The sequence below is a fragment of the Macaca nemestrina genome, chromosome 5, assembly GCF_043159975.1.
Source record: "Macaca nemestrina isolate mMacNem1 chromosome 5, mMacNem.hap1, whole genome shotgun sequence".
Taxonomy (NCBI): Eukaryota; Metazoa; Chordata; class Mammalia; order Primates; family Cercopithecidae; genus Macaca; species Macaca nemestrina.
The window spans coordinates 27,276,650-27,301,914 of NC_092129.1; the positions used below are offsets into that span (position 1 = coordinate 27,276,650).

A 25,265-nucleotide genomic window follows, 5' to 3' on the forward strand; every position below is an offset into this window, starting at 1 on the left:
CGTTTAGGTATACCACCCAGTTCAGTGGCAGCAATTCCCATGGTAATGTCTGACCTGTAAGAAGAAGGATCGCAGAGCTCTTTAAGGATGCTGGGGCTCCCCTCACAAATTTATTTCTCACCCTCATGATGGAATGTGTGTCCTCAGGACTCTCCTGGGGTATGTGAGCATGTCTTACATGATAAATTTATTCTAATATTTCCACCTCCCTCTCTAGCCTTTGGATATCTTCCTCTTCAGTGTAACAAGGCAGTTAGTTCTGGCATTTGATTTCATTTAAGGTAGACCACCTTGTAGTCCATGTTTCAGCCAACGAACCCAACTGTTAGAGCCTTTTCTAACCCTTTGAGCTAAAATATTGAATCCAGAATCTCTGCTTAGTGGGATGATATCAATAAATTCATCCTGATTCAACTTTATGGGAAATTTACTATGGTGGAAGGCCTTACACAGGCCAAATAGACAAGTTAAACAAGAAGTGGTGGTAATCATTACCCCTGTATCCTTCAAGTCCTTGATGGTGGCACTAATCCTTATAATTCCTCTAGGAACACACTTGAAAGAAAATGATTTATGTGATTCAACATTATGTTTCTTCCACAATTATCCCACATGCTTAATATTCATTTACATAATCCCCAGATTGTATAAATTGGAAAACTCATGCAATCCTTTTGGTGTGTAGCACATTTCCTTGTGGACCACACTTCGTACCTTAATCTTTGGGGCCTGTTGGGACTTGAGCCTAGTTAAAAATCTAGAAGCAAAGAGGGGTATCAGGGATAAATTCTGAGGAGAATCAACAGGGTCTTGCAAGACACCTACCTCAGGAGCAGCCATTACTGGTTCTTTAGGCAACACAGAGTTAACCTCAGACAGGGGTGAAAAGATTTTTCTGTTGGCAAAGAAACTCATCAGAATTTAGAGGTTTGATGTCACAAGTTTGAGTGGGATTTCCCATATGTCCCCATTCCAATTTTCAAGATCCCACTTGTTCTCAATCAGTTCTCCTACTTTAACAGGAGAAATGCATTTTGTGTTGTAATTCAGCAACCCACAGTGTGAGTCTGCTTTTGAAATCTTAGCCCTATGGCTATAGGAGACAAGGATTTGTTTTGGGGCAGACATAGAAGTGTTCAGATTATTTATGCAGAGCTTGAACAAGAAATTTCAAGCCCTGAGTTAATCTTTTTATTTCCATTTTCCATAGCACAGTTTTCAGCACCCTGCCAATTTCATCATACTCTTTAGTCTGGCTAAAATGTTCTAAGGTATAAAATATATGGTCACCTAAAACTTTGCCTTTTACAACTATTTCATTATGAGTATTCAGTGGTGATATTTGTATTTCTCTATTGCCACATCACGCCACAGACTACCAGTGCCCTCTTCACAACTGAAAATTGTCTTTAGTGCCTTTAAATTTAATCACATTAGAGAACATATTCCAGGAATAGCAGAACCAAACCAATTCATATAGTTTATCCTTAAAATTCTGTTCCTATGGAACTACTCTTACTACAAAAATCTGTATCAGTCAGTTATGGCTCCACCAGAAAAACAGAAATTGCTCTGATATAACTTTAGGTGCAACTTATGGAGAATGTACATATATATATATATGTTGTGTGCATATATGTTTGTTTGTGTGTGTGTGTGTGTGTGTGTGTGTGGAGAGATCGAGAGAGAAATTTATTGAAACTAATTGATTTGTGTGATTCTGGAGGCTGGCTGGTCAAGTCCAAAATCTTTAGGGCAATCTTCAAGCTGGGAATCCCCTGGAGGAAACTGAAGCCGCATAGTCCACAGGTAGAATGTCTTCTTTGTCAGGGAAAGCAATCATCTGTTCTTTTGATGACTGAGCCAAACCTACCCAGATTATAGAGGATAATCTCCTTTACTTAAATCAACTGATTATAGATGTTACGTGTATCTACAAAATTCCTTTACCACATCACCTAGATTAAGGTTCGAACAACTGGGGCCTATGGCCTAACTAAAGAGTAGTTTAACTTTGCTCTGGATGACTCAGAGTCATCCCATATACAGGCAGACGTAGGTGCTGTGTCCGCAAAGGTTGAAGCTAATTATATGCACAGACTCCAGAACTTGGTTTCTTGAAGAAGTTGTAGGTAACAGTTTCTTTTTCTTTAAAACATAGAATAAAATATTGCGGCCACAAAATCTCCTTAGTAATATGATTTGGCTCTTCTCCCGCTTCCCCCCCGCAAAAAAAAAGGTTTAATTGAAGTGGCCTTTTCTCAACAGATTTTTTTTCACTCTTCAGAAAATTGCTTGTGGTCCATTGTTATTAATGTCTTTGAATTGACACATCCAAAACACAGTGGGGTTGTCCTGATCTTTGGGTCCAGGACCCTTTTCAATTGTACTCATTTATTGCTGCCTGTGGAGGGGCTAATTCTGCTAACAGGTTTGGAGTTTGGTTTTGTTTGGCTACTCAGGTAGAATTCTAGAATTGGAAAGTTCCAGAAAACTGGTCCCTGGATAGCTGAGCTTTCTCAGTCTATTATTTAAAATGTTTAAAATGTACTAAAAAGAAAATAATGAGGTTGATACATGGCTAGAGTGATCTCTTGGCTGAGTGAAAGGAACACATTCGTGGGTGAACATTTGATTAGTCATCAGCAAGCAAGGCGAAAGGGCTTCCTGGATTGTTTTTCCAGGTGACTAGCATCTCCGGCCAAGCTCTTGTGATTTGCTTATGTGGAGTAATGGTGTGTGTTGGGCTGTTCTTCTCTTTTGCATGTGTTCTGGTGGCCAAGAGGAAAGACATAAATTGCTCTGACAGGATTGCAGGTGCCAAGCTACAGCTGTGAGAGAGATTTTTATGAAGAACCTCTAGAGCAGGTTTTCTGATGGTTTAGCATTCAAACCTGGTAGGGCGGGGATGAGGTGGGGGGAATTTGACTCCGGAACATGCACTTTATTCTCTCTATTAATCTCAGTGCATTCTCTTTAATGTAACTTGAAGGGATTATTAGAAAAAAAAAAAAATTGGAGTTAAGGGGTTTCCTGGCCAGATGCAGTGGCTCCCACCTGTAATCCCAGCAATTTGGGAGGTTGAGGTCAGGAGTTCCAGACCAGCCTGGCCAACATGGTGAAAATCTGTCTCTACTAAAAGTACAAAAATTAGCTGGGCATGGTGACGCACTGTAGTCCCAGCTACTCGGGAGGCTGAGGCAAGAGAACAGCTTGAACCTGAGGGGCAGAGGTTGCAGTGAGCCAAGATCGCGCCATTGCACTCCAGCCTGAGCCACAGAGAGAGACTCCGTCTCAAAAAAAAAAAAAAAAAAAAGGCGAGGGGCGCTTTCTGACAATCAACAATTCCCTCTTTCACTGGGTGCCTTCCGCCTTCTCCAATTATGGCCAGCAAGACATGCACCTCTATTTTATTTAAGGCCAGATAATCTTTGTGCTTGAAGCCAATCTGATTCTTTCTGTTGCCTCTTCTGGTCTTTCATAAGCCCTAATCTTTATGTTCTGCTCTGTCAATAAGATGAAGTGTGAAGAATTTAGGGTTTGGAGTCAGACCATGGTTTGGATTTTTATTAGGAGGTTAGCTGATTTCCTCATAAAGAAAATGTAGATACTTCAGAGCATTCTGTTGGAATAAGATCATGTTTGTGTAACGTGCATGGTACAGGATACATGCAAAGTATATTTTCCTTGTTGCCAATCCTCCATTTCCTAAACATAAAAATATGGAAACAAATAGGATTTTGAGTGGAGATGAGAGTTGTCCTTCCTGTCATTTCTTCCAGTCCTTTAACTGTGACTCTGTATCTTACATGCTAAAGATAAACTCACACAAGTTGCCATTTACCTCTAGAATATTGTTTGTCTTAATAATGGGCATTTATTGAACGCTATGTTCAGGGTTCTTAACCAAGGCTAAGTAGGACCACAAATACCAGTCAACATTATTATGTGATTGCAGATTTTAAGAATGTAAACCTACATTTTGGTATTCTATCCTCAATTTTCAAAAACAGAGGTAAACCTTATTCCCAGTCATCAGTTGTTATATTTTTTCTGTACTGATTTACTCATAATCTGAATATATTACACTAGATTTATATATTTTTTAACTTCATACTATTTCACAATTTTAGTGGTAGTAAGAGAAATATATCTTAATAGTTCAGATTTTTTTTTCTTGTAAGAGAAAAATATGAATCATGTTAGCTCACTTTTTGGTTCATTCTCCTAATATGGTTAGAAACTTAAATTACTTTTGGCTTTCATGTTTTCTCTCCTGCATTTCAGTTAATATTCAGGGACTTTTGTTTGTTTGTTTGTTTGTTTTTGAGACAGAATTTCACTCTTTTTCCCAGGCTGGAGTGAAGTGACATGATCTCAGCTAGTTACAACCTCCGCCCCCGGGGTTTGAGAGATTCTCCTGCCACAGCCTCCCAAGTAGTTTGGATCCAGGGACTTTTAATTCTTATGTATAAGTACTATATAGTCTGTTTATCATTATAAAAATTCATTGTTTCAATAAAAACATATTGAGGGCCTAAAAATGTGGAACAAAAAATGGAAATGGCACCTGACTGCTGTAGACAAAATATTTGTGTTCTCTCCACTAAAAAATGTTTATACGTTGACATCATAAATACCACGGTGATGGTTTTAGGAAGTACGGAACCTTTGTTAGGTGGCTAGAACATGCAAGTGGCCCTCATGAATGGGATTAGTGCCTTTTTAAAAGAGACCCAGGAGAACTCCCTCTCTTTTCCTAATGTGAAGATGCAGCAAGAATGTTGCCATTTATGAATCAGAAAGCAGGCCCTCACCAGGTATTGAATCTGCTGGTGCCTCCATCTTGGACTTCTCAGCCTCCAGAACTGTGAGAAATAAATTTTTTTTTGTTTATAAGCTGCCCACTCTATGGGATTCTGTTGTAGCAGCCGAGACAGATGAAGACACTGCCTTCATGGAGGTCACAGCCTAGTAAAGAATACAGACATAAATAAATAAAAATACACATATATAGCTACTAATAGTGATGAGAATTATAGGAAAAATATATATTTCTAGAGAGAATAAGCTTGATATTGATAATGCTAATCAAAATAGCTTACTTTTAAAAAAATTAGATACCCTGTATAAGGATCTCTTATTACTGACTATTATACTAGACTATATAAGGAAAAAAAGTCATTTTAGGTTTATTCTTCTATGTATAAAATACTGAGAAAGAAGTAGTTATTTATGTTCTGTCCAGATCTGGAGCTTTGAAACAAAAACTTTAAAAGGTGCCTGAAATTGTAAAATTTGAGCTCAATGGTAACCATGTTATATTTTTGTATTTTTTCCTCCCCTTAATAATAATTTATCTTTTATGGTATTGTGAGTTTTGTTTTTCTGGATATGATATAATATTCTTAAGAGATTCTTTTTCTTTCTAGGAAATCTTCAGACTTAGTGCTTACAAATATTTATAAATAAAAACAATTGACTATGCAACTATTGTATGTACCAGTATAATCTGACCAGATGACTTTTTGTCTCCATTAAATAAAAGATCTGATAAGTTTGTTACATAAAATAATAGTATGTTGTAGACATATCATGAAAGTTTAAATCGTCTTTCAGAGAAGAGTAACAATTGCATAAATCTCATTTTTAATTTTAGGTAAACTGCACACTACATTGCTATACAGTTGAAAATAATCAATTCATGGAGAATTAAATAAAATTTTTTACTTAAGTATATTTTAAGTATAGTATTTGAATTTGAAAGAAGTTAAATTTGCCTATTGTGCTAAGAAATTGTTCCCATAACATCAAGCAAAACTGATGTATCACTACTGAGATTTGTTCCCATTCATGCCACATGTCTGGCTGTCACTGTCCCTGACCCACAGTGTGACAGGTCCATGGAGTTGCAGCTTTAGCTCTTCAGCCAGAAACCCAGCTGGGAGAAGTGAGGGGGCAAGAAGTTTGATGGGGGTGTCAGGCATCCAGGGAGTGGAACATGAGAGAAACAAGGGAATTCCGAAATTATAGACATAGTACTAAGGGAGTCAAAGCAGAACTGGCTTATAGATAAAAGCCAGTAAAGGCAAGACCACCAATGATCCATATGTTTGCTCTATGCACACTAGCTATATTTGCCACATACATCTCCACCTCCTCAAAGAGGCTGTGGAGGTTGTTCACCTCCTCAAAGAGGCTGTCTCTGTTTCCTCATCTAATTTAAATACTCCTTGAGTTCTCATTATTATCTAACGACTTATTTTTCCCTTTTAGAATTATAAAGTGTAAATTATGTATCTGATTACTTATATATGTTCTATATTCTCTTTTAGTCTTCTTTTAAAATAAATTGTATTGTGTATGTTTGAGGTTTGTAACATGATGTTATGAAATATATACAGATAACAAAATAGTTAAAATAGTGAAATAGATGAACATATCTATCATCTCACATAGCTACTTCTTATTTAGTCTTTAAGGCTTTTTTACCCCAACTCTCTTCCAGTTGTTCAATAAACATTTATTAAATGAATGAATAATGATCAAAGCTTTCAACAGGTTGCTGTTGGTGTTTCCCTTTATCCAGGAGGACTTGAGTCTAAAATTGCTACTCATGGCTACATATTCATTAGGGGCTCACATGAACATCACCAAAATGCTTGGAAATGTACACACTTTTTCAAAGTGGTTATTCAGTTGACTTGCAATAGATGTTGGTGATCACCTACCCCCAAAATGCAGCTATTTATCCTAACCTAGTATCACAATTATGTTAGCGTCATTAGTTGTTTTTTATTGATGTCGGTGATTGATGTAGATTATATTTTGGAGCTAACTCGGCTTTCATTCTTAGTGAAATATGTAGAATTTGATACTGAGGGGAGTTTATGAGTGAATGATTGCAGAAGTATTGGGATTGTCTCCAGTTTTGGGCATATCTACAATGCTACTTCCTTTTTCATCATGGTTTAGCAGGAATTGCTTGGAATCTTTCTTACATTGATGTTTCCAGAAAACTCTGTTGATATTTATTGCTCTTTTTTCAGCTGTATGTTTCTAATGTTTGAAAGATATGGAAGCTATCCAATTTAAACACTGGCTTTCAGCCACATCTCAATGTACTCATAAAACCAATAAAAATTCTTTCAGTCCAGCTTCACAGATGCAGGAATCACGTAGCTCTTTCTTGAGCCACTAAGGGACACAAGTAAAGATAAGGGTTTTGTCATACATCAGGTATGTGTGGTGTGTACACTAGCCTTAAAGATAAACTCACAAATTCTAATTTTCTGTTATTGTCCTGAATCACTGGATTAAGTTCTTTATATCATGCTGATTAGGATATACACTAAAATTAAATGTACTAATCTTTTATGCGAATTCAAAGAAAAAGCTTCCTAGAACCTTAGTTTGTTAATTAAAAATAATTTAGAATATTATGTACTTTTAATCTTCTGAGAGTCTAACATGTTTTTGTAATGGGTTGGTTTTGTGCTGGTTCTGGAATCATTAATAGGAAATATTAGACATAACTTATATTTGCAGAACTAGTTTGGGCCAAGTCGTGTATATTATTCCTTGACAACATCAGGCACACACGATGACTAAATTAGTTACTGTATAATTATAATAATTAAACGATCTTTACTAAGTGATGAATCATATTTGATTTACAAATTCATAAAAGTAATGATACAACTTTTGGCTACATCTTACTCTACTGCAGAGTAGGAAATGTATTGGCTTAGTTTGCTGAGTGCTTTGAGATTATAATTTAAATACTGTCCCTTGAGATGTTAATAAATCCAATTCCCTGATATTTAACATTTAACCAATTGCCTTCATTCGTTTATACTCTTATTTTTCCTGTTTTCAAGCTTGAAATTGTTGCTTTCGTAATGGTGTGATGCACAGATCACATGGAAGTTTAACATAAACTTAGAGTTTAAGCTTGATTTTTCCTTATTAGTGGGGACTCTTTCTGGGCAGAGGTCTTTCTGAATTAAGGCCAGAGGAAAGTTTTGTTTGTTGGCAAAAGCAGACCTATCTCAGGACCACTACTGGCTGCCACATCCTCTTACCTTAAATCTGAACCAGGAATCACTGAAGAGAAGGAATCTTGGTAATGTTAAATGTTTATGTTAACAGTAGCATTTATTTATTTGTTAAGCATTCATTTGACAAATTTTTATTGAGTACATACTTACCATCTGCCAGGCAGTCCTCTAGATACTGCTGGGAATATAGGGTTGAGCAAAAAAGAATCATAGCCTAATGGAACACCCATTTTTTAAATAATATTAAACAGTAAGCTTGAATTATATAATATTATTAATCAAAGCAACTTTTCATAAGGAATGAAACTACACTTTACCAAATAGAAGTCACATGAACTTTTAAAATGAAGAGACATTTCCATTTGCATGTTATTTACATGCTTCTAAACACTTTAAAATAATTTTTTTCCTGACAAAGTTTAAAGATCTCTAGCTCTCATTAGAATTTTATTTAGTCTGTAATTGACATAGCAAGTTAATGCGGCTTTATATACATATAAAATAAACTTGAATGTATTTTTAAATGTCTACATAGAGAATTCTATGTATGTGTGAATACTCTTTAGAAAGATATTTTCAAAATTGTTGACGTCTGAAAGATTCATTCCTTACTGTGCTGTTTCCCTCAGAGATTATGCAAAATTTAATTGTGCTTTTAAAGACATTGTGCATAATCGATCTATGGATAAATAAAACTGAATATGAAATCATTTTGTGAGACCATTTGGTTCTTATATGATCTAGCTATAGGTACTTGATTGTTTTCCCCACAAAAGCACTGAGTAAACTTATCTTTGTGAAAGGAATATGATTTTCCCTTCAAACAGTGAAATGGCAAGAGTGAAACATGGCGAGAGTTCCACTGTTTGAAAGGAAAGGCGTCTTCTTAACTAGTATTTATTTTTATTTTTAAATATTATTTTAATTTCAGGAGTACAAGTGCAGGTTAAAACTATAATTTAATAACTCTCAGTCTTAAGGTATTTTTTGGTAAAGTTGCCTATGTGTATCACTAGCACTGATTTAATGAAGTAGCGAGAGGAGAATCTGTAAATGTAGAAATGAAGTAATTGAAAATCTATTAGCTGAGAGGTTCCTGCTCATGCTATATTTAGAGAACACAATTAAAAGAAAAAAATGGAAGAAAAAAAGAAGCTTTCATGTGAAAAGACAAAGAGAATCACAGTACACAATAGAAAGAGCTGCGTTAAAGAAAAATAAAAATGGAAACATTTATCTAGTGCAGCATGATATTAAAATATTCTGAAAGAGCATGAAAATTAGTTATCTACTTTAGTTTTCCTTTACAAATGTGTTGGAAATGTCAAACAAATGTCTGGATAAATGAGAAGGCTAAGCACTGAATCATTTGCAGGTGTTTTCTGAACACAGCAGAGCCTGGTGGATTCTGACATACATGAGAAAAGCCCCCACCAATTAAGGTGGGTTTCTCATGCTCATATGCACTTCCACTGTTATGGACGATATGGTCAAAAGTGAAGAAGCCCATGTTGCCCTTTGTTTTGAAAGACAAGATGATATGGTGGAAGGAACACTGGGCTGAATCTCTGGAGACCTAATTACACTTTCACTCTTCATCTCAGCAACTCGGAGACCAAAGCATGTAGGATTTCAGCTATGGAACTAGAGGACTGAGATGAAAGAGTTAAACATATTCTCCTCTAAGGTACCTTCCAAATTGATCATGCTGTAGCCTTGGGATATGTTGTTCTCTTACAGACTAAACCACAGATACAATCATGTTCATGCTTGGACCTCAGGGCTGAGAAGGCTTACTATATGTTTACAATTGTCATCGCTGGAAAGTATACAGGGCATGGATATCTTGGAATTAAATGAGCACATGGTTACTTACACTAAAAAGTTTCTGTTTCTTTAAGTACAAATTCTTGATTAGAATACAAGCAGGCAGTTCTCCCCACCTTTGCAATTCTATAGCCTAAAGGATTAGGCTAAAATGATCATGTTTATTATTAAGCAACCAAAGGAAAATGTTCTCATATGGAAATGTGTGATTTCTTCAAGAAAACATATTTTCGACAGGATTGTAAATAAGAGAGAAAACCCAGTGATTGATCTATTTCTGCAATCAATATTACCATTCATCTCAAGACCCACTCATTTAATAAACCTTTTATGTATAAGACACTTACATTTATAGATTAAATATTTATACTTAGACATTTTTAGTGCTTTAGAAGAATAATCAAAAGGTAGAAAATATACATGATTTGTTAAATGTGACAAGCTGGCATCTTATTTCTACATTTGAAAAAATAAAATAAGCTCAATTTGGGATCTGTAATCAATGTGTTCATCAAAATGCTACAAGAATAAATTGTATGGATAAACATGAATGGCATACCGCACACTGCAATCCTCCCTCAGAGATTCACACTCAGCACTAACATCATCTGAGTCAATTTATTTAGCTTAAAAAAACTTTATTGACATAATTTGCTACCATAAAAGCCTCCCATTTAAATAGTTTCTAGTATATTCACACACTGTCACGTCACCACAATGCATTTAAGTCATTTTCTTCACCCCAAAGATAAATCCTATAAACATTAGTTGTGACTCCTTATTTCCCGCAAAGCCTAGGGACTCCCTCACCATCCTTAGGCTACCACAAATTTTTCTTGTTTTGTAAATTTGATATTTGGACATTTTATATAAATCGAATCATACAACATGTGGTTCCTCTCATTTAGCATAATGTTTTCAAGGATCATCAATGTTGTAGCATGTATCAATCCTTCATTCCTTTTTATTGCCAAGTAATATTACATTGTAAGAATATACTACATTTTATTTATGCATTTATCAGTGACGATGGACCTGTGTGTTTTCTCCACTTTTAGGCTATTATGAGCAACATTGCTGTGAATATTCCTGTAGAAGTTCTTTGTGGACATATACTTTCATTACTCTTTGTTATGGTTATATATCTAGGAGTGGAGTGGCTGGATCACATGGTAACCCTATGTTTAACAGTTTGAGGAAATGCTAAACTATTTTCCAAAGAGACTGCATCATTTTACATTCCAGCCAGCAATGAATGAGGCCTGCCATTTCTCTGTATCCTTCTCAACACTTGTCATTGTCTTTTTAAATTATAATCATCCTAGTGAGTGTAAAGTGATATTTCAACATAGTTTTAACTTGCACTTCCCTAATAGGGGATAATGATGCTCTGTATCATTTAATGTGCTTATTGACCACTTACATACCTTCTTTGTAGAAATGTCTATTTATGTTCACTGCCCATATTCTAAATTGGGTTACTTATCTTTTTATTATTTAGTTGTAGTTCTATATATACTTAAGGTCCAAGTCTCTTATCAGACATATGATTGGCAGGTGTTTTTTTCCAATTCTGTAGGTAGTCTTTTCACTTTTGATGCTGTTATTTGGTGCACAAAGGCTTTTTATTTTGATGAAGTTCAATTTATCAATTTTTTTTTTGTCACTTGTGCTTTGGTGTCATATCTAAGAAATGATTGCCTAAACGAAGGTCACAAAGGCTTACTCCTATGTGTTCTTCTAAAAGTTTCATAGTGTTTGCTCTTACATTTAGATCGATGGTTCATTTTTAGTTAATTTTTGTGTATTGTGTGAGGTATAGGTCCAACTTTATTCTTTTGCATCTGATATCCAATTGTCTCAGCATAACTTTTTGAAAAGACAGTGCTTTCTTGCACTGAAATGCCTTGGCACTTGTTGAAAATCAATTCACTATAAACGTATGGGTTTACTTCTGGACTTTCAATTCTATTCCATTGATCTATGTGTCTTTTGCCAGTATCATACTGTCTTAGTAACTGTAGCTTTGTTAGTAAATGTTGAAATCAATAAAGGTGAGTCCCCCAAGTTTGTTCTTTTTCAAGGGGGTTTTGGCTGTTTTGCATTTCTTGAATTCCAATTAAAATTCAGGATCAGTATGTCAATTTCTGTAATAAAGCAAGTTGGATTTTGATGGGGCTTGTATTTGAATCTGTAGATCACTTTGAGGAATATTTCCGTCTTAAAAAGTCTTCAGATCCAAGATCTATTTATGAACCCTCTCTTTCTTTCTTAAAAGGACCTATTTCAAGGTGCAGGAAAATCTTTAGTGACATTCTTCATATCACTCTTCTTGACAAAACTGTTTAATATTAGAAGGTATTTCAGTCAACTGTGCTGATGACACAAGGCTAAGAAAAGAACATACGGTAGACCCAATGATATCAGGACAGACTGATATACTGACATCAACAATATGATATTTTTCAGTCTTAAATATTAATAACTATTTTTAGGTTAAAAAATTTAACTGTTCTAGAACAGTTTGGGGGAGTTTTTTAAAAATATTGTATATGATTGATACTTATTTTAGCTCTAGAAGTGAAGACTTAGGACATGATAGCTGGCTTTTTAGATACTTGAAACTTCATATATGGATGAAGAAGCAAAATGAAGCAAAATAATAGGATGATGTTATCAGGGGATAGATTCAGCACTATAAGCATATTTTATACATTATAAAAGGCTATTGTGATATATTTATTAGTTTAAATTATAATTTTAAAAAGACCATCTTAATAATATTAGGTATTTATAATGATGACCATCAAACTGCAAGAGACTCAGTTACCAAAAGGATAATTCCTTTTTCAGTATCTTGTATTTACCTAACAGGAGAGAGAAATTGGAACATTTTAGAGACATTCTTAGCAACTAAGTTTGCAAAGGTTTTACTCTTTGCAGTGAAGAGTAAAATTGTTCAGTTGAGTCCAGGTGATTGTGGCGGTAACTTTATTGGCACTGTGAGTACTTTTTAGAGTTCACCAATTTTGGAGTTGGTCTTCCTTCTTTCCTTCCTTCCTTCCTTCCTTCCTTCCTTCCTTCCTTCCTTCCTTCCTTCCTTCCTTCCTTCCTTCCTTCCTTCCTTCCTTCTCTCTTTTTTCCTTTCTTCCTTCCTTCCTTCTCTCTTCTTTCCTTGTCTCCTTTTTTTATTTTTTATTTTTGGAGTTTCACTCTTGTTGCCCAGGCTGGAGTACAATGACACAATCTTGGCTCACTGCAACCTCCGCCTCCCGGGTTCAAGCAATTCTTCTGCCTCAGCCTCCTGAGTAGCTGGGATTAGAGGCATGCACCACCATGCCCCGTTATTCTTTTATTTTTATTTTTATTTTTTTGTATTTTTAGTAGAGACACGGTTTCCCCATGTTGGACAGACTGGTCTCAAACACCTGACCTCGGGTGATTCACCTGCCTTGGCCTCCCAAAGTACCTGGCCTCTTTCTGGTGGAAAAACATAAAGCTGAGGCATAGAGGAATATCTTTTCTATGAGTGAAGTGGCAACTTAAGCTAACATTGAAGTTAGTAATAACATTTCTACAACTACTGAAAGCTTTCTTTATGAGGTTGGTAAAATTATTACTGTCTCTTTACTAATGAGTAAACTGAAGTTTAGAGAGGGTATATAACTTGTCCAAAGACACAGAGCTAGTCAGTAGCGGAGCTAGCAACACTCAGGGATGTCTGATTCTAGCTGCTGTTTGTCTGCCTTCCAAGAGAGAGGCTTGAGCAATAAATTATGTAGGTTTAGTTTAGTGACTCAATTCCTTGGGTCTATTTCTGTTGTTTCCCTTATCCCGATTGTATTATTTCATCTTCATTTCCTTTGTCTTGAAAAACTTCATGGAAATTGGACTCTGGTGATTCTGTTACATCTCTGTTCTTTTCAGTGTATTGAAACTTCTGGGCATGGGTAATTGTGGTGATAGCTTGATATCTGTTAATACCCACAGATCATGAGATGACACCTAAAAGCACTAGAAGCACAAGCTATTCTTGAATACTTGGTTCATTTCAAACTATTTTAATGTATTCTTTAATCTAAGATCTATTAGTCTGATCCTGGTTTTGCTTATCTTAGGAACTGGCTACACATTTAGAGATGCTTTAATTTAAAAAATATGAATCTGAGAAAATGTAACCTGAAAGAAGAGTCTGTTAAATTACTATGTTTCCTGGATTAACATAGTTTATACCTGTGCCCTCCAGGAGCTGCTAAGAGTCTACCATCATCCCCAGGTGGATGTACCAAAATGGCTGCCACAAGAAAGTACCACAAACTGGGTGGCTTAAAACAAAGGAAATTTATTTGCTCATAGTTCTGGAGGACACAAGCCTAAACTCAAAGTGTTTCCAGGGCCATCCTCCCTCTGAAGCCTAGAGGGGAGGATCCTTCTTGCCTCTTTCAGTTCTGGTAGCTCCAGGTATCCCTCAGCTGGTAGATGTGTCCCACCTCTCTCTTCACAGGACATTCTCCATGTGTCTGTCCTTACATTGCCTTCCCCCTTTTTATAAGGACACCAGTCATATTGGATCAAGGGCCTATCCTACTCCAGTGTGACCTCATCTTAACTTGGTTACATTTGCCAAGACCTTATTTCCAAATAAGATCACATTCACATGTACTGGGGGTTAGGACTTTCATATATTTTCGGGGGAAACAATGGGACCCAGAACACCATATTTGTATTTGTTTTAGGGCTGAAGTATGATTTTTTCAGACCAGTGCCTCAGAGAAATGTGGAGGTGAGTGGAATCATTCTACTGAAAATTAGTATTTTAGCATTTAGAACATATGATCTTTGTACCACTTCCTTCAAAAGCTTATTTACGTATTCATGAGGATGTGGATATTCTCATATTGAAGGTCTCTACAAGATGATGTTATGTCAACTAGTGCAGTATGATATGACAACAGTAATACTGCAATGTGGTGAAAGTACCAACAACTGACAAAATCCACAGACTAGCTGTAACAATCAGAGATTGATTGTTGTTTGAAGCCCAGCTTTCAGGAGCAGCTGCTTCATTGAGAATTGGTTTTAGTGACTCAGCACTGCAGCTGCCATTTTTCTCTGAGCCAGACAAATCCTGACATGAGCAAGGTACTGTTATAGGAAGTATAAATTCAGCTAGTTATGACTGTCATTGGCCTAAATATGAGACTTGTAGTCATTCTCAGATTAAAGGAAGGAGATTATTTTGATACTTAATGTAAATATTAAATTTATTTATTTATTTATTTATTTATTTTAGAATGTGGTTTTTCTCTGTCACCCAGGCTGGAGTGCAGTGATGTGTAATCATAGCTCACTGTAACCTCAGACTCCTGGGCTCAAGCAATCCTTCTGCTTCATCCTCCCAAGTAGCTGGGACTACAGGTATATGCCACCATGTCCAGCTAATTTTTCTATTTTTTCTAGAGGTAAAGTCTCACTATGTTGCCCAGGATGGTCTTGAACTCCTGGGCTCAAGCAATCCTCCTAACTTGGCCTCCCAAAGTGCTGGGATTACGGATATGAGCCACTGTTCCTGGTCTGACATTAAATATATTTTCATCAAGTTTTTTGTTGTTGTTGTTTATTTTCATTTTGTTTATAGCCTTCTTGCCTTTAAATTTAATTTAATGTAATGCCTTAAAATGAAGCATATCTAAATAATTCATCTTCTAAAGGCAAATATATAGTATATAATTGTAATGTTTAGAATTTAGTATGCCTAGTTAACACCCCTTTAGGGAAAAATAAACCTTTGTAAAAAGCATATTAGTATATTTTTAAATTCAAATTAGTGACATCAACAGTGTTTACATTTAGCTGTTAGTCTTCCTTGCAGCCATGAAGTACATAGTCTGTACAGCCTAATACAGTGAACTTCTATCAATGCTTCTCCAGTTCTAGAAAGATCATGAATTAGAAAAATTAAGCTTTTTCTTTTTGTTCTTGTTGACCCATATACCTGGGTTAAAAAAATTTTCAAAATGACAGCAATGACAAAAAGAAATAAGGTTAGGCTGCATTGCTTAGTAAACATAAGTAGGAAAACCAGAAATGAACATTTCAACCTTTGTCTCTTTATTGTTGAGCAAAATATGAAACCTTAATTTGGCCAGTTTCCTTTTGAGAGATTGTTCTTACAGATAATGCCTAGGAGTCACTCTTCAAAGGGCCCTTTAAAATGCATTTATTGCAAAATTTTATTTCAAATTACTTTCTTAGTCTAAAATTCAAAACTATCTGCATCTTATTTAGATAAAAACATCTAAATCTGCAGCATGTTAAATAGGTAGTAAAGAAATGTTCCTCTGAATAAGATCCTTCTAATGCATTTCTCTGCTGTGTGTGCTTTTTCTTGGGTATAGGAGAATGAAAGAGCTATGACAATGTTAGGACAAAGTAGACTTGGGAGAGAGAGACCTTCAGTCCAAGAAATAATGAGATCAAAATCACACAGGAATTCACACAGAGTTAGTTTTGAAAGGAAACAGATGTCATGGAAAGGAAAAAAGAAAGTTGGTTGTAAAGTCAGTTTTTAATGAAAAAAAAAATAGTTAAAATGCATTTGAAATTTTCATAGATATTTTCTGGTCCTATGCATGTAATTGGTTATTTAGAGGTCATTTGGTTTTAGATGAAGCTGAGTTTATCCTCCACCCCCTAACCTGACACGTCAGTAAAGGAATGGCCTGTGACCTTGTGCTAGTCATTCAACCTTCTAAAGCACAGTTTTTCCTTTGGTACAAAGAATAGTCATAATAGCAACTTCTGTTTCTTAAACACTTACTAAGTGTTAGGAATTACATTAAGTACTTTTCAGACATTGTCTCACTTAATCTTCACAACATCCTGTGAGGTGGAAGTTTTATTTCCACAGTATAAATAAAGAAATGTGAGCTGAGTTTGCCCAAGTCATATAGCTATTATGTTCTAGAGCCAGTCTGTCTCCAAAGCTCGCGTGCATAGCATTATACTGTCTTTAATGTTAGTCTTTGCCAGCCTTAGCCTTCCATGACCAAACCTTTATGACCATCTAACTTCCTGTGCCCAGTGCACACACCATCGACACTGCCTCTCAGCCAGATTCAAGCAGGTTGACTTTGCAAAAGCCCTTTAATTTCCGACAGGTTCCCTATGCAGAAGAAGAAACTATTGCTTATTGCTTTGTAAGGGGTCATTTAGCTAACCAAAATCATGTCCATTTAATAGCAGTATCTTGACTGACTCAAAAGGGCACAAAATGATAATATCTACTTCAAAAACATTTTTTAAAACTGGGGATATGTGCTAGGTTTTTTTTTTTTTTTTTTTTTTTTTTTTTTTTTTTTTTTTTGGTACTTCTCTTCCACCTTTCCCCTCTGTATCTCTGGAGTCTATCAAATCACTTTCTGGTGGATACGCGATATGACAATACATTTATTAGTAGTCTTGAGCTGCCCTCATGGGCGCATTTGTGTGTGCTTTTTGAAACAGACCAGACTCCTTTGAGCAGGTGACTGATCTTATCAAGGAAGCGATGGAATATCTGGTGTTAAACTATAATGCTAAGAGGGCATCTTATAGAAACCATTTTGAAAAAATATGGGATATATCAAAAGTGACCTCTAAAGTAGAATTCGTCAACTTTACTTTCAGACAAAGTCTGAAAAGTGTATTTCTTTTTGTTGCTCCTGTGAATCAACTTAGTCAACCACTACTACTAGTATTAAGTCAGTATGGCAGGCAGACCTGGATTCATGACTTGACCTTGCTCGGCACTGGCTCGATTATAACCTCAAGCTTCCTTAGGCATCCAATGGTACTAAATTTTTTTATTTTTTCTGACGGTTTTTGAAAGGTTTCAGTGAGAGAATGTTTAAAGCATCTGGAAAATCATGGGCACTCTACAACTGTTTGCTCCCTTTCCTCCCAGTGAGTTGGTATGGTCATTTTTATATGTAACATAGTTTCATTGGCTTTATTTTGTGAGCACAAATGTTTATAGATGACAGATAGAAATATGCATCTATGTATGTAACAATACTGGGCTTAGACTTAACTTTTTTTCAATTTATTTTATAATTAACATCAAAATTAACTGTGATGCCTAACAATTTCCTCTTTAATCTCAGATATACCTATTAAAATGTTGTAAGTTGGCCAGGCGCGGTGGCTCTCGCCTGTAATCCCAGGACTTTGGGAGGCCGAGGAGATCGAGACCATCCTGGCTAACATGGTGAAACTTCGCCTCTACTAAAAATACAAAAAATTAGATGGGCGTGGTGGCGGGCGCCTGTAGTCCCTGCTACTCGGGAGGCTGAGGCAAGAGAATGCTGTGAACCTGGGAGGAGGAGCTTGCAGTGAGCTGAGATAGCGCCATGCACTCCAGCCTGGGCAACAGAGTGAGACTGTCTGAAAAACAAAAAACAAAAAGCAAAAACAAACCTGTAAGTCATATGAAAGATACATAAAGCTTATGAACTTTTTTATTGGTGTTTGAGGATTATAATATTGGTAAGAAAGTAATATAAACTAAGAAGTTTAATAGTTACGGAAAAAATTAAAAGTTACTTCTTTTATTGAGGCTTTGCAAGCAAACATTAAAAAGCAGTGAATAGTTTACAAAAAAAAAAAAGTGTGAATCTGCTATTTTGGTGCTGTGGTTTTTATGTGGCACATGGTAAAAAAGTAAAGAGAAGCTCTTTCCAGGTTGATCTGAGTGGCTTTCAGGTTATATTTAAATGCCAGAAATTCTAGAACCACACAGGCCACACCTGAAAATATATACAGACAGATACGAGTGAAGCAATGGCAATTTTGCATGTCGAACGCTGTGTCATGAAATGCAACCCCCACCCTCTACCCTGCTCCCACTTAACATATACACACTCTTCTCTTACACCAACTCAAAATAAGAAAAAAAGATTTCTTTCCCCTCAAGCTAATTTCTTGGTGTACAGCAACCTTTGTTCAGGTATTCTGCAACCATATGTAAAGGAAAGGTCATTTTAGAACAGATTTTCACACCCTGATCTACTTGGAGAAAGGAAAAGTATTGTCTGGTCATTAAGTAAAAAAATGACAGGGTTTAGAATCCCAAAATGCATGCCAGTATTAAGAATTTAAAGGAATACTGTATATAGGATTCAAGGATAATACTAAAAACAGCAATGAAAACTGTCTTCCAAACAATTGGAAAGACCGTGGAAAATGCAGTCACTATGTGAAGAGAAAAAGGAGATTACTAACATAATTATTTTCAAAGGAAGAGAGAGGGATATCAATTTCTTATACAAAGTGAATTAGTATGATTGATTTTTATGAAAATGTGCTGGTGAAAAAAACTGGAATCTTTCCTGATGTCCCTTAAGCAGCTATACTTCACATTCTGCAGACTAAAACTAGAGAGAAAAGAATCTTCAAAGACAAAGCTAAAATGGCATGTTTTGTCAATATGAAGTGGACAACGGAATACAAAACAGAAATCTTTGGTCTGACTTCTCCCTGAAAAATATCCTCCTGGTTGGATAAACCAGGTCAGGTGGGGAAGAAGGACTGTTGGAGGGCCTAGTGTAATATTGCCTGAATGTTCTGGAATGCTGATGACCTTCCAGGAATATTAACACATCTCACAAGTGATACAGATTCCCAAACTCTTTCTTCTTATACGTAACAGTTGGCTTCTATGTTGCAAACTTTATTAACTTCAAAGCTTAATGTGAAATTTAAATCACTGTATCTTCCAATGAAACAATAAAAATTGAGGAGGAGGATTTGTTTCAGTTTGCCATTTCTACTTACAGAAATCAGCCCCTGGCTGGGTACATGGGCTCACTCCTGTTATTCCAAAACTTTGGGAGACCAAGGTGGGAGGATTGCTTAAGGCCAAGAGTTTGAGACCAGCCTGGAAAATATAGTGAGACCCCATCCCTATTTAAAATACAAAACAAAACAAAAGCAATCAGCCTCTTAGAAAGAATGTGTGTGTAGCAAGATACTTATGCTTCATTTTCCCTTCATTCCTGTCACCTCTTTTCTTCCTCTATTGTGAGAATTTACAAAGGACAGAATGACATAGGTACCTGTTGGGTGTTTTTTTTCTCTCTTGGAATTCTGGAAATTTAAACTAAAGAATTATTGAGATCTGGCTTGTTCAGAAGCGTAATTAATGCCTTTCTATTTCAAGAAATGATTGCTTTAGTTTTTCATGGGAGATTTAAATGGATTTAAGGCATTTAGCCCACATTAGATTCCCTTTAAATTTGTTTGTCAGCTTGAATCAAGGCTAATTCTATTATTCCATGATTTGAATCATTAGCTCTTTCCTATAAAGGATAATAACATTTTTTTTTTGAACCTTTGCTGATTACTGCTGCTCTCTCCTGCCTTCTGTGAGAATACCCCATCATTCAGCTTCTGGCATTCTCTGATCTATCTTAGTCTTAGATTCTATTAATTTTCACATTTTTCATCTGTATATACTATACAAATTTGCTGACATTTCTGTTTTCAAATTTTTCCTTTTGTCTGACTTCCAGGCCCATACTTTCAGCTCCTGCCTTGGATATTTTCCACCATCTGAATTCCACTTGTCTCCCTCTCACCTGTTATTTTGTTGGTGGTTCCACTGTTGTCCTAGTTCCCTGGGCATAAAAAACTTGGAATTGTTTGAGTTCATCATTCTCCCTCATTCAGTGTAGCTTATCTCCACATTCCATGGATTTTTCCATTTTGTAAATGCTTTTTATGTCCATATATATTAGTTTTAGACATCAGTTTGGCAGTTATTGCAAAATCCAAAAATAACAGTGGATGAATCTCAATGTAAGTTTAATTCTATCTCATGTGCAATCTAGGCAAGGTGCTACAGGGCTGGTATAGTGGCTTAACCAGGTTAGGGATGCAGGCCCCTTCCATCTAGTTGCTTTGTCATCTCCAAGGTATTGTGTTTGTCCACCTCATCGAGCATGACTCATAACCACAGATGCAGTCCAGTTTTCAGAAAGGGCAAAAGAGGAAGGAGAGATCACATTCCTTTCTCTTTCAGTATGTAACCTGGAAGTGGAATGTATCACTTCTGCACCTAGCCATAGTTAATGAAGAAATTCAGTTGCATGACCTAGCAGCATGGAAGGCTTGGTAATACTATCTGTGGCTATGTACCCAGCTAAACTTTCTATTTCTATAGAAAGGGGCAGAGGAGCAAATGGAAACCAGTCAACAGTATTCGCCACACTCGTCTTCCTCCAGTTTTATAGTCTTCACCCTTTAGTGGGTCCTCATAGACCATTGCCAAGGCTATTTCCAAAACTTTTGCTAGATTTGCTATTTGCTCACTACCAATCTACCCATCACCCATTCTTTCTATAAGGAATCATGTGTTTTTGGTGGCGGTGGTGGTGGTGGTTGTTGTTGTTGTTATTGTTAAACCTCATCAAACCTTTGCTCAGTGGCCCACAGCATGAAGTCTCTGTTTCAATGTTCTTTATAATCTGGTCCTAGTATACCTGTTTCCGGCCATCTCTCAACTTTTATCATTTCATTAATTTACTCATTTAGTGTATGTATGTTGAGTACTTACTATGTGTCAGGCAGAGTCATTCATTCTCCTAAGCTAGTTCATTTGAGTTGGTGGACAGAAAATATCCTCGTGAATGCACATCCTTTTTAATGTCACCATTTCTGTGATGATTGTGCTCACCATTGTAATGCTTGAGAGGTTAAATGCATCCTCTTAAGAGCAGACTTTTAAAAGCAGGTCTTACAGTTGAAGTAGTTAATTTGCTTCACATAGTCAGATGATGTTCACTGGACACATTTTAGCTTTCAGGTTTTTATGTATTTTAGAACTATGCCTTGCTTTTAAAAACAAAACAAAAATTTAAAAGAATACTTATTGAAGGGGCCGGGTGTGGTGGCTCCTGCCTGTAATCCCAGCACTTTGGGAGGCCGTGGCGGGTGGATCATGAGGTCAGGAGATCGAGACCATTCTAGCCAACATGGTGAAACCCTGTCTCTACTAAAAATAAAAAAATTAGCTGGGCATGGTGGTGGGCGTCTGTAATCCCACCTACTTGGGAGGCTGAGACAGGAGAATGGCTTGAACCCGGGAGGCGGAGGTTGCAGTGAGCCAAGATCGTGCCACTGCACTCCATCCTGATGACACAGCAAGACTGTCTCAAAAAAAAAAAAAAAAAGAATACTTATTGAAGTAGCTATAAGTAGATTTAGTAGCTCATTGACATTGTAAAATAGTTCAGATGAAAGCATAGGTTAGGTCTTATCTCATGTGTTACAGTTGTCTAGTTGCTTATTTGTTCCCAAGCAACTTAACCTGATCCCCAATCTTACAGACTGAAGCATAAAAGCCTTTACCGGAACATGCCTTTAACTGGACTTTGTCCTCCAAACTACATTTCCTTCTCCCTCTACAGTCCTTGGTGTTTTGAGACAGAAATTTGCATAATGTAACTAACCTGACATGATTTTTATGTTTACAATTCATTTTTCTGAGAAGTCACTGAACCAGGTGAGATACATGAGACTGAGTTATACAAGTTCAGGGTTAAAGCTGTATTTAAAATTTTGATATTTTGATCATCATAAATCTTTGCATAAATTTTTATTTTTAAAATGTATGGCATTTACATGTTATTCATCTTGATTTCTGAGCTTTTGGGCACCCCCTGAAATTTTGTGCTTGAGATCCAATAGATTCTTCTCCTTTATGCATATTATTTGCATGTTACCATGGCTAGCTGCTTGAGTAATTAAAACTCAAGTTAGAAAATATATATTTGGAAGAAAAAATAAGTATTTATTATTTTACCAAACCCTAGTACCAAAAATTACTTTAAATCCTGTTAGTTTATTGTTTAAGTATTTATATTTACAACTGAAGTCAGCTTGGAACACACAGAGAAACGAGTCCCTGCAAGCAAGTACTGGTTGTCCATCAAAAAGGAGAATGGACAAGCACCAAGATTAATCTTTTTAGCTACGGTATTATATCTTTCTTGAAATGGCTGCTCTTGTTCCATCTCCAGCCTGGTAGCCTCATCTCTAAAGTGGCAGTGTAGACATGTAGTTTTCCCTGAGAAGGAGAGGAGTAGGGAGGGGGAGTGAGTATAGCATGAGACCTTGAAGCCCGAGGTACCCAGAGCAGTACTGCTTGTATCTATCTTGAATGTAGGCCTTCTACTAAGGGGTTCATTTAAAAAGAAAATATTCCTCAGCTAAAAACAATAGTTTGAAAATGACTAAATGATATTCAAGATCTCTGCTAATTCTGAATGTGCATGTGTTTCTACTGTGATAAATTTCTGCTGATTCACCCATACTTTGATCTGCTCCCTTTGTAAAGGGTATCAATACACCTTGATGAGTCCACTGGCTTTTTTGGCTGTTGGTATGTCTTAGCTTCTATGTATATCACCAGGTTTTCTCTTGATTTAGTTGTAGTTTAAGGAGCGAGAATGCAGAAAGAATCAGACCTTGTGTGGTAGAACCATCATGCAAATTCTGCATCGTATGTTGAGGATCATGAAAAGCATATTAGAACATCTAATTATATCTATTTCTATTTCATTGTAATGTCTGTTAATGTATTTAACATATATAATAATATAAGCAAATAAGTTATATTAGACTATTAGTATAGTAACATTTATAATTCATAGTATAAGTATTCATATATAGGAGACAAGTACACACAAAAATTATTTTTGTATTTGTTAGGGGCATGCTACCTTTCTTAAAACCTTTCCAATAATTACCGCACTTTTGTTAGTAAAACGTTTGATAATTGATATTTTAAAGGATGAGTAGAGACTCTCATAGTCTCTTAACCTTTAGTATTTTTGTGTTAAGCAGATCTTCATTAAATCTGAATTTTTATGGACATTAGTAATAAAAAATATGGATGAAATATTTTCAAATTCCACCACATAGGTACATTTGTATGTAAAATAAACTAGAAAGAAGTGGAGAGGGAAAAACATAACTATTTCACTCATTTTTTTATTTTGGTTGTATTGCAATAGACAGGGATAGGTGGAATTCTGTAAAATAAAAAAAATTAATCATGGGAAGGTTATAAAATTATAGGGATATTTTAAACATGCATTTTAAAAATGCAAATAGCAATGTTTAGTTTTATCTAACAGACTTTAAACCAGATTCCTATTTATAGTTTCTACTAGATCTTTGCCAAGGGCTGTGTCCAAATGGTTGAAAATGTTAAGACTACAAAATTTTGTTTTCTTAATCATGTCTTTTAGAGGTGCATATTTACATTACATTGTATACATTTTGAAGTTTACAAATTTTTATCTTTTTACTACTTCCTGTATCATCATTTCTTCATTTATTTCTCACTTCCTCTTCTCAGTTCCTTATATTTGGTCTGGACATATAGGACTCATTGAAGGAAAAAGTCCCAGACAAAGAGTGTGAGGAAGAGCAAATATCATTTGAGAAACTGAGTATGGGAACAAGGTTAAAATGATGTCTGCTTTTAATTTTAAAATTCTTCCTAGGTGATAAAATATGCATTCAGGCAGCTCCAAGTCTGAAAAACACCTAATGCACCTTGACATGCAACAGATATTTATTGCACTCCTCCTACCATCTGTGAAACACTGTGCTGGGGACAAGACAAATGAGTCACAGTCCATGCCCTCAAAAGGTTTAAAAAAATCTGTTTGCAGCAGGAAAGCAGACACTAGACCGAAATGTGTAATGCCTGTGATAAGCACAAAGACAGATATGTATCAGGGTGTTTTCGAGCACGTAGGAGGAACCTGCCTAGACTGAGGAAGGCATAGAAGGCTCTGGAAAGGATTGCCCAAGTTGACCCAGAATAGATGAAGAAGGTATACTAGCAAGGGGATGGGGAAGAGACTGAGGGCAAATAAACTTAGCCATAGGAGTGACAGAAATAAAGCACAGGATTCTACTGGTGGAGTGTGATTGTGGAGCTTTAGGATTGGTGCAGGCTCGGCATGGGTGAAAAAGAAGGAAAAGTAGGGTGGAGCTAGTTCTTGGAGGGCACCATGTACCATGTGAAGGGATTTGGACTTGATATTATAGGTGATAGGCAGACTAATAAGGGTTAATTATAGAATAATCATGACTATGTTTGCTTTGAAATAATTCTGACACCTGTGTAAAGAATGGATTTGCAGGAAGCAAGAATGCATACAAGAAAATCATTAGGATGTTGTTGCCACAGTCCAGGAAGAGTGAATGGTAGGCTGAACGAAGGCACTAAGAGTGTGGTGAAGGGAATTTGCAAAATGCCTTATTGCTATGAGTGGCTAATGTGTGTACCAACGGTTCATACTCCCATTATTTTTCACCCTTCTT

General features: G+C 36.1%; 1 protein-coding gene across 8 annotated transcripts in view; it reads left to right on the top strand.

The window, feature by feature from the left end:
- LOC105465531 (cAMP-dependent protein kinase inhibitor beta) overlaps positions 1-25,265 on the top strand; it is a 248,641-nt gene that overhangs the window by 169,417 nt on the left and 53,959 nt on the right. The window lies entirely within an intron of this gene.